Here is a 9,756-nt window from a genome sequence, read left to right as displayed (position 1 = left end):
CATCACCAATGGTAAGACATCCCTCTTGGAACTTCCATGATCATGACTGTCCAAAGGGATCAAGGTAGTGTACACATCCCCAGCCCTTCCCTTCCACCCACCATTCATTCTTTCCAATTAGACACAGTGCACAGCGCATGCTTGCTTCTAACAGGAACACACGCTTTGTCCGTCAGCCTAAAATAATAAATGTGCTTGTGGATCCATTCTGTCCATTTTTTTATCTAAAATGAATCCTTCCTCAGTGATGATGAGAACATTTCCCATTGGGATTGATTCCCTTACCTGACTCTAGAGGATGCTTATGTTTGTTACTGGGCAGAGCAGGAGTCCCTTGCTGCGAGTGAGAGAATTGTTTGGGGAACCCTAGAGTGTTTATTCCCAACTTCACTCTGCCTGTAAAAACACCTCTTTTCAAAGGGAATGCTCTCTCCTGTAGTAAAAGAGGATGGGGAAATCTGATCCAGTCGGCAGGGTGGTATCTGTCTGTGCCGAAGGATAGGACGTCTGAGCCCTCTCTCCCTTTTTAATATGAGAATTCGAAAGCAGTGGGGAAGTGATGGTAGACCTATCACAGCATTGCTCACAGACAGCCTATTACAGTATTTAATAAAAACAGAAACAGCATGCCTACCATAGGCTAATAGTCCTACCTCCTGCACGCTTTCAAAACAGTAGAAAGCAGCTTTAACGGAGCTTCAGATAACTAATTTCAAGCATGGCTGTCTAGCGTGCCTGTCACTCCTATTGTCCTTCCAAACTCTTTCAGACATTTTGAGCCGGGAGTACTAAAGCTATGAGTTAGCAAGGGTTGTGACATTAATGGTCCAGAAAGGCTCTAGGCACGAGAGGTAATGATGATTACCCGTGGCTCTTCAGAGGACTGCACCGGATCGCTGTCATTAAAAATTAAGCGTGGCTTTTGAGGAAGATGTGACAACTACCGGAGGTAAGATTTGCATGTAAAACAAAGGGATCTGTTGCTGTGCTTTTCGTTTGCAGAGTGCCCAGTGGGTCGTGAATTGCCGCCAGGTGCGGGGTGAGAAGCAGGAAGGGGAGAGAGGGGAGTGGGAGACAGCTCTGCTTAGAGCAAAATACAGCGGATAGTATTCTGTTTTCTGGCAGAAATGCCTCGAGGACAAACTGGCTCCAGTCTCGCAGCCTGCTCAGAGTGCCTTCCACGTTGCTTCTCCCGTGGAGTGGAATGCTTAGAGGTCACGGAGAAAGCAGTTTGCTTATCTGTGGTGCTAGCTGGACCGTTAGTAGGGTTATGTGCAGACTTTGGTGGGTGGGAGGCAAAAACGGTCCAAGAGAAATAAAGAGGAAGCTGTCCTTAGGACTTGAAACCTGTTAGATAAATATTTTATTCCCCTGGTCCAGGTGCTGTGATAGGCAGCTTCTGATTTTTAAAAGGGGAAATGGGAAGATTACAAAGGGTTTCCCTCATAAAGAACTACTCCGGATTGAATCTATTATTAAAGAAAAGTGGGTACCTTCGTCCATTTTGCATGTTGACAGCCTGATCCACACTGTTTGTGTTCATGGTGTTGCTAAAGCAGAGAAAGAGTTTTAGGCTAACGGTGGGGTGGGCTTTCTCTCTATTCCTGCTTTTGCTTTTCAACAACTGCCAGGGCTTCAGATGAAAACGGTGATTTGTTAGAGATGATGAACTAGACGGCTTATTCTTGCCTTTTCTCCTTTTTTTCATGCACAGCATAAAAGCACAATTCTCCTTGAAAGATGCGAGGGGCAGGTGGGTTCCCAAGTCGGGTGGATCAGGAGCAGATTTGCAGAGGAACTTGCGCTGCTTTGTACTTTATTATGGGGTTGGTGTAGCTCAGTGGGGAAAGGAAATGTCAGGAAATCATCTGCTGAGATTTTTTAAAGCCAAAAATGCAATGATCAAAAATGAACGTTTCCGCAACTTGATCTAGGGTGCGAGTGTCAGTGTTTGTCATTGCACCTGACCCTCAATGTGAAGTGGCAGAAACATAGTGAGTGGATTTCTCAGTCCTGCCGTGTCGCTTCCCTGATAGACTTCACAAACTCCTGGATGCAAAGATGTTGCTTGAGATTATGAAAGACACTATGTTCTGATGCATTGATTTAGTTATAGCAAATGGCAAGGATACACAGAATAATTGTGTATTTAAAAATAATATAATATGCTGCCAAAAGTTCTATAGTCATGCAGTACTGACTAGAAATAAAAGTGAAATATAATTATAGTATGTTTGCTTCGGCTAAATACTGAAATTAAAGAGTGGTGGGCTTTTTCTCTGATGCAGTTAAGTTTGTCCATTTGCCAGTTTCTGTGTAAACACTGCCATTCACATACAAAGTTGAAATCATTGTCCTGTAGTGTGCTTAAAGTTGTGTGTCTATTTCCCTAATAGTGTGATGAAAATTACTGAAACTCTCTTTGCTAATCTTTATGTGACCAAGAGCACGTGAAATAACTGCATAGAATTTCTGATGCAATTGATGGCTATGACATAGTTTTCTGCTTCTGTGTGGCCAGTGGAATGTGCGACCTTGACCTTGTAAAGTTCCATTCTCTAGCCAATTGTGCTCACCCATCAAGAACCCATATACGGAGAGTTCGCAGTACACAAAGGGAAACACACACATTTTACTTACAGCTGCCAGAAGTTTACAACTGAATGTTATTTCTATTGTTTCATTAATTTTATTTGTTTGAAAAAGACTTTCACTTGCTCTGGTCTTACTAATATCTTCTGAATCTAATCACATCATCCATTGACTATAGAAGCAATTTATGCCATATAGGTTGTCAACAGGAGAATTCTTTTGCTGTGGTCATGCTCATAGCACTTTCTTGCTAAACTAAAATGACTCTTCACAGTTTTTACAGATTTATGGGAAAAGTTCTGATGTTAAATCTTGATGGTATATGTGTCTAGACTAGACCCCTACAACATGAAATATATAGGAGAGATACGGCAATTTGTTGTTGTTGTGGTGGTGGTGGTGGTTGTTTCTAGGCGGTGGGGAAAACCAAGCCAAGCAATTTAGTCACAATGACCTACTTGGTGTTACTAATTAACTTCATTTCCTATTTACCTTGTCAATCAGAGCATTTCCAGATAGTCTTCCCTTTCAGTTTTTGCCACATCTAGTAATGAAAAAACAGCAATTCTCCAGTAATACATAAAGCAACTCTGGATTCCACCCTGACATAAAAAATAAGCAAAGCTCTAGCCTATCTTGTTTTCTCAGTCCCTAAGGGTAGCACAGTCATCATTTAGTCACCAAGACACAAGTCAGCAAGTCCAGAGTTGTCTGTGTTCTCTGTCTCTCTCAAATACACACGCAGCCGTCATTCTACTTTATTAGTAGATATTGGACATAACATTTCTCAAATTAACACAATCCTCTCTTTGACTATTTATTATCTCCCATAAAAATATAATGAAAAAAGAACCTTCCCAAAATATCTGTGCTATTAGAGGAAATAAAAAGCTGACTATAACAATGTATATTCAATATAATCCTAATTTTAATATATACCTGTGTATGAAAAAAGCACACAATTTTATTCTCATTATTAATCTGTAGGGTGGCTAAATTTTTTAAAGTAGACATTATATTAATATTCACAAAAACACTAACATCATTAAAGTTTACATCTCCTACTCCAATCATGTTGCCATCTTTCTCATTATTATACTTCAGATTATCCACTAAGTCTTCAATACAAATTCCCAAGTCATTTGTTGGTCCAAGAAAGGCTGAGCAGGAGTGCCATGGCCCTATCAAAGCCTCTTCCTCCTTGGGTTTTTGGCACATCGTGAAAAACTCAGCATCATCCTTCCTGAGAGACTGACTCCTACACCTTAATTCAGGTTTACTAGAAAAGGTGTGTGTGTGTGTGTGTGTGTGTGTGTGTGTGTGTGTGTAATTCTCCTTACTTTATAGGTAGAACATATCTTCTTTTCTGGCTGCTCATTATCTCCTAAATATTTAAATTTTGGAGTGATCTGTGGCTCAACTATAAATCTCTTCTTTATTTATACTTACTCCCTAAATGAGTTTGATCTAATCTCAAGATCATAGAAATCATCCATATACAAACAGCTCACAAATTCCAATCCCTAACTTGGGCTTTTCCCCTTTTTCCCTTACCTCCATACTTACATATTCAACTACTTATCATGCCACTGCTACCACTCTGAGCAAATTAGTACCAATTATCAGATTATTGCATATATTTCCACCATTGATCTTTTGTTTCTGCCTCCTCCCCCCTGCTCTCATACACACATTTTAGTCTGTATCCAACACCAGTGGTCATTTCAAAATTAAAATTAAATCTTAATATCCCCTGCTCAAAAGTCTCCAACACCTTCCCATCTGAATACATATAAAAGCCAGATCTTTACAGCAGCTCATAAACCATGTGTGATCAGCCCAGGTTCCTCCCTTTAGCACTTCTGCTACCCCTCTCCCTTTAGCACTCCACTACAGCCACACTGGCCTCCTGGCTTTTCCTGAAACCTGCCACATACTCTCAAACCTCAGGGCCTTTGACTGTGCTGTGCCTGCTGCCTGGAAAATTCTTCCCCTACATAACCACATGATTCAGTTTCTCACTTTCTTCATGGCCCTACCGAATGTCACTTCATAGGAGAAGAATTCCCTGAAAACCATATTTCAAATTATACCCCCTTGCACAAATCCTGTTCCTAATCCCTGCTTCCTTTTTCTCCATAACATATCAAATCATCCCCGAATACAGCATAGGTTGAGCTTTTATTCGTCTCTATGCTGCTAGAATGCAAATTCTTTGAGAGTAAGGATTTCTAGAATGTTCTATAATCCAGGAAGGTAGTGTGATATGAATTGGATAGAGCATCTGAGATATGTACAGTCTTTAGGAACAAAGAGACTTGGTCTGAATCTCACCTTTATACTTCATAGCTATGTGACCATGGGCAAGTTTTTAAAATCATTCTGTTGTATCTCAGTTTCCTCACTGGTAATTGGCAATAGTAATACCTCCCTCTTTGGGTTGAAGATTAAAGTGATTACATGTACCAGTGCCCCTTTAGAATAAATACCTAGCACAGAGAAAATGCTTAAAAAGTAATAGTGTTCTCACTGCTACTGTCATTTGATCTTCACAGCATGCCTGAGTAGTAGATAGAACACTTTCCATTGAACAGATAAGAAAACGAAGATGTAGAAAAGTTAATCAAATTGCTCAAGGTCAAAGAACTAGTAAGCTATTGAAATTCACTCTTCCTTCAGTCATAAAGATTTCTGATAAATAGAATGTCAGATTAACCATCTTTAATCTATTTAGTGACTATAGGCTGCCAGTGATTAGAGGAATTTTTTAAAAGGACGGATCTGAAGAAAAGGATTTTCTTTCCTTAGTGAACAAACAATGTGGGAACCTTATGGATTCCTTCCCTGAAGAAAAAGTGGACTGAAGCTCCTGTGAAACAACTTAAATGGCAGCTAATTTACTCATTAAGGAAACCTCAGTCTCTAGAAGTGCAATATAATGTAGCGTCCGAACACCAGCCCCACAGTCCTGAAGACCTGCCCATTGCAGGTTCTTTCAACCTTGCTGAACCTCTCTTTCTTTAGCAGAAATGTAGATGGTGACAGTACATCACTCATGGGTTTGCAAGGATTAAATAAGGTAATCTGTGCATAGCTGTTACCACCATGCTTGGCACAAATTAAATGCATAATACATATTACCTATCAATACCTTAAATATTATTATCTAGAATGAAACTTTAAATGCTATATATACTACGACACTGAGAGATTTGGTTTAAATATCTCATTTAGTTCTGATTTCTTGGTATTGCATGTCTCTTAGTTCATTTAATAGGTAGCATTTAAGGGTGATTTAATCATCCATGAATCACATTAGAGTTCAAGGTGTCAGAGCATATAGCCAGCCCCAGAAACAGAATTTCTTGAAATGTATGACATTTGGTTGTTTCTTATTAGGCCCAAAATGAAACAGGCAATTCTGAAAAAAAAAATCAAGAAAATGTCTGCTTTTCTGAGGTAACCCCATTTTATGGATTCATAATAAAAGAACTTTAACTGGGTGCCTTCCCTCAATCTTGTCAGGTTCTAGTTTCAACATTTCCTGTCTTCGCTCTGCCAGTGACTGCGCAGGCTGAATTCCTGGTAAAGTGACTAGATGAATGCATCATTATAGGATATGACTTCAGTGCAAGGTGTGCATGAAATTGGCAATTTGGATTTAACACTATGAATTTCTTAATGCCAAGATATTTACTTTCATTTAATTGCTTGATAAAAATTAGCACCTCCAGACTAACTATTAGAAAATTCTCAAATACAATCTACTACATAGGCAAAACTTTCCTTTAGTCACTTCTGAACTTCATCCTGCACCACCAACTCCCCACATTTCTAATTATTGAAGATTGGTTTGTGTTGCTAATGGTTGTATTTGTGTGTTTCTTTTAATATTTTGTCATATCTCAAATTCACCTCTGTAAGTGAAACTAGTTCTAAAAGTAGTGTGTGTGTGTGTTATGGGCCAACTCCTGACAACCTTATGAATGAATAATGTCTACAATGTTCTGTCCTCAACAGCCCTGCGAAGCTCCTGCAGGCTCGTGCCTATGGCTTCTTTATGGAGTCAGTCCTTTTCATATTTGGACTTTCTCATTTACTGCTACCTTCTATTTTTCCCAGTAATATTGTCTTTTCCATAGGACTCTATCTTTTCATCATGTGCCTGAAGTAGGATAGTTTCAGTTTTGCCTCCATCAATGTTTAACATAATTTGCTCTAAGACTCACTTTTTCATCTCCTGGCGGTTCAAGGTATTGGAGAGCTCTCCCCTAACACCATATTTCAAATGAATCAATTATTTTCCTATCATTTGAGTATAGATAGTATACTTTCCATTATTCACTGTCCAACTTTCACATCTGTGCATAGTATTTGGGAATACAAGGGTGGGGGTAACCTTAGCCTTGGTCTTTAATGACATCTTTGCTCTTGGTGATCTTTCCTAATTCTTCTGTTGCTATAGTATCCCTCTCCAAAGGTGTGGGTATTTCATTGTCATAAAAATGTCATGATTTTTAAAGTTTGATTTTTTTAAAAATTTTCACAAAATATTGCTCCTTTTAATTGCAAGAATACTGTGTGCATAGTCCTACCATGGCCCTTAGCACACTGTACTGATCTTTGGTTTACTAATCTGCTCCCCTCCTCCTCAATTGAATTGTAAGTGCCTGGAGGTTAAGGACTAAGTCATAGTCATCACAATATTTTCAGTGCCTAGCAGAGTTCTTGGCAGTAGTTAAAGCTCGATAAGTATTTCTTGAATGAGTTGAATCAGTGATATATATATATAACATCTTAGTGTCCCTTTTGACCCAGGGAGGGTAAATGACCAAGTGGATAAATAAATCATGCATCTCAGAAATAGTGCTACATGGGACTATCTTATAATAATAAAGCCATGGACCTGCAATGTGCTTAGTAACACCTCATTCACCTCTCCTCTGTATGTTCTCAGGCCCATATCACCTGCTTCTTTTGACACTTTCCCCATCCTTCCTCTTACTGTCTGCCCACAGCTGCTACCTTATCTTTCTAAATAGCATGGTTGAGTCTTTCATTTAAAGCCAACTTTAAGTCTGACAGCCTCCAACAGCAAATGCCTAAGCCCCCTCCTCATCAAAGCTAGGGTGACAGATGAGCCCGGGTGAGAATTCCAGCTCAGGGGGAGGGGAGGGTATAAATCAGCTGTCAAAATGTCAAGGCTGCTGACTTCTTAGGAAAGAAAGAGATGATGCTTATATTGCTAGACAGGAGGGCTTTGGTTTACATTAGCTAGCATTTGTACTAAATAGGGAAAATGTCAGGTGAATCCCACATGCAGGCTCCTTGTCGTCTTGGTGCTTTCCTGAATTAAGACTCCAGAATATTCTGGACATGGGAGCTCATTTTCTGTTTTCAACAAATCCAATTGATTTGTAAAAAAGAATAGCCAGACAAGTAAAATACACCACTAAACTTTAAAGTATAAAATTTAGCCCAGATAATTAGGTTGCAAACTCCTTGAGAGCAGACACTTTGTTTTTATAAATCTTAGGTGAATCAAACTGTGTTAAATATATACAATTTTTAAAAATAGCTTTTTTCGGCTGATACACTCTTCTCTTCACCCTGTTCCCTGAGGTAAAGACATATTGGATAGGTCAGGAAAATTTCTTATTGTTGCCCAGCAGATGTGGCCCAGTGGTTGAGTAGTGACCTATGAACCAGGAGCTCACGGTTCAATTCCCCATCAAGCATATGCCTGGGTTGCAAGCTCAATCCCCAGTAGGGGGCGTGCAGGTGGCAGTTGATCAATGATTCTCTCTCGTCTTTGATGCTTCTATGTATTTCTCCCTCCCTCTCCCTTCCTCTCTGAAATCAATAAAAACATATTTTTTTATTTCTTATTGTTATTTACAAGGCTGTGTAGCAATGAAGGGGTCTAGAAACCACACAGATCTTAATTTCACTGAATCCCTTTTGTGCTCTGGGTGCAAATAGGGTTCTTAGGGAAGAGGAAAGAAAAAAGAGAATGGGATATCTGATCTTACCTGTTTACTCATAGAATCATATTACTCACAGACTTTCTTTGGTTGGAAATGATTTATAAAACCAGTCCATGTAGGCTTCTATCAAAAGAAGATTCATTTTGGAACTTTGTCAAAATATAGCCCTTCCTACACTGCAAGTGTCTGGGGAATTCCACTGTACATAGTTCAGGACTTTATAAATAATGATTTTGGTTTTGTCAGACTTTTTAAGTCTCTTTATTTTATTATTACTAAAATTTTCACTCAGAATCTGGTAAAGGTCAAGCGCCTGACTCTATAACTCTTATCCACAAAGGGTAAAGTATCTTTCAAAGTGAAAAGCTAAGAATGTTAAAAAATAGACAGCAATTTAAATGCAAATCTGGATTCTTTCTTGCTTTGCATAGATGCAGAGGATCATTCTGTACCACTGCATAAGGCACGTAATGAGAAGGAGAGAGAAGCAGTTGGTAAATCTTGCCCGTGAGATAATTCTTAAATGTCTTGAGTTTGGTTTTGCCTATGCATCTGGAAATTTCTGACCATGGGAAGAATATGTAGCTCCATCAAGCTGAAGTATAGTTTCCTTCCTTAGGGGATTGTATTTCTATATTAAATCTGGGGCCATTGAATGTCTTTGGATTTTTTTTCATTTCCTAGTATATTACAAATGAAGAAATTAAGGGGGTGGGGAAGCAATAGCCTGACAGCCAGAAGAAAATAATACCTAACTTCAGGGGCAAAATTATAAAAGGATGGATTAGGTTTCTTCCTGTCAGTGGAGATGATCAATGACTGGTGTAACTTCGCTTCCTAGTGGTTTTTATTTGACCCTTCGTGGTGCTTGGGAACAGTCACATGGGCTCTCTGTGTAGACAACTCAAGGTAATTATTTTCTTGAAAAACATAAAAAAGAACAGCATAGGACTCAGTTCTCAGTTGGGATGAATCAAAAGAAAAGTTGAGAGAGAAATAAAGTTTATATCTAAAGGAGAAGGAAGGCTTAGATAATATGTTGCCAAACTTGAGAAATTTTTTTTTTGGACCTATAAAAAGATAACAATAGCCTGGGTACAGAGAACACTACCTAGAGAATGTCTATCATAACCAATCTCAATTGTCAAGGTATATTTCTCCATTGACTTTAGTGCCT

The 9,756-nt window shown here is 39.0% G+C and overlaps 1 protein-coding gene across 1 annotated transcript in view; it reads left to right on the top strand.

Moving 5' to 3' along the window:
* Positions 1–333: 333 nt before the first annotated feature.
* Positions 334–9,756, top strand: part of KCNMB2 (potassium calcium-activated channel subfamily M regulatory beta subunit 2) — a 236,124-nt gene continuing 226,701 nt past the window's right edge. Inside the window, exon 1 of the mRNA XM_006770029.2 lies at positions 334–949. The gene's annotated coding sequence lies outside the window, so the exon portion shown is untranslated. The remainder of the gene's footprint in view (positions 950–9,756) is intronic.

Source organism: Myotis davidii, unplaced genomic scaffold (genome assembly GCF_000327345.1).
Source record: "Myotis davidii unplaced genomic scaffold, ASM32734v1 scaffold123, whole genome shotgun sequence".
Lineage (NCBI taxonomy): Eukaryota > Metazoa > Chordata > Mammalia > Chiroptera > Vespertilionidae > Myotis > Myotis davidii.
The sequence above is the reverse complement of the archived record's forward strand: the minus strand, read 5'-3'. Positions and strand labels throughout refer to the sequence as shown.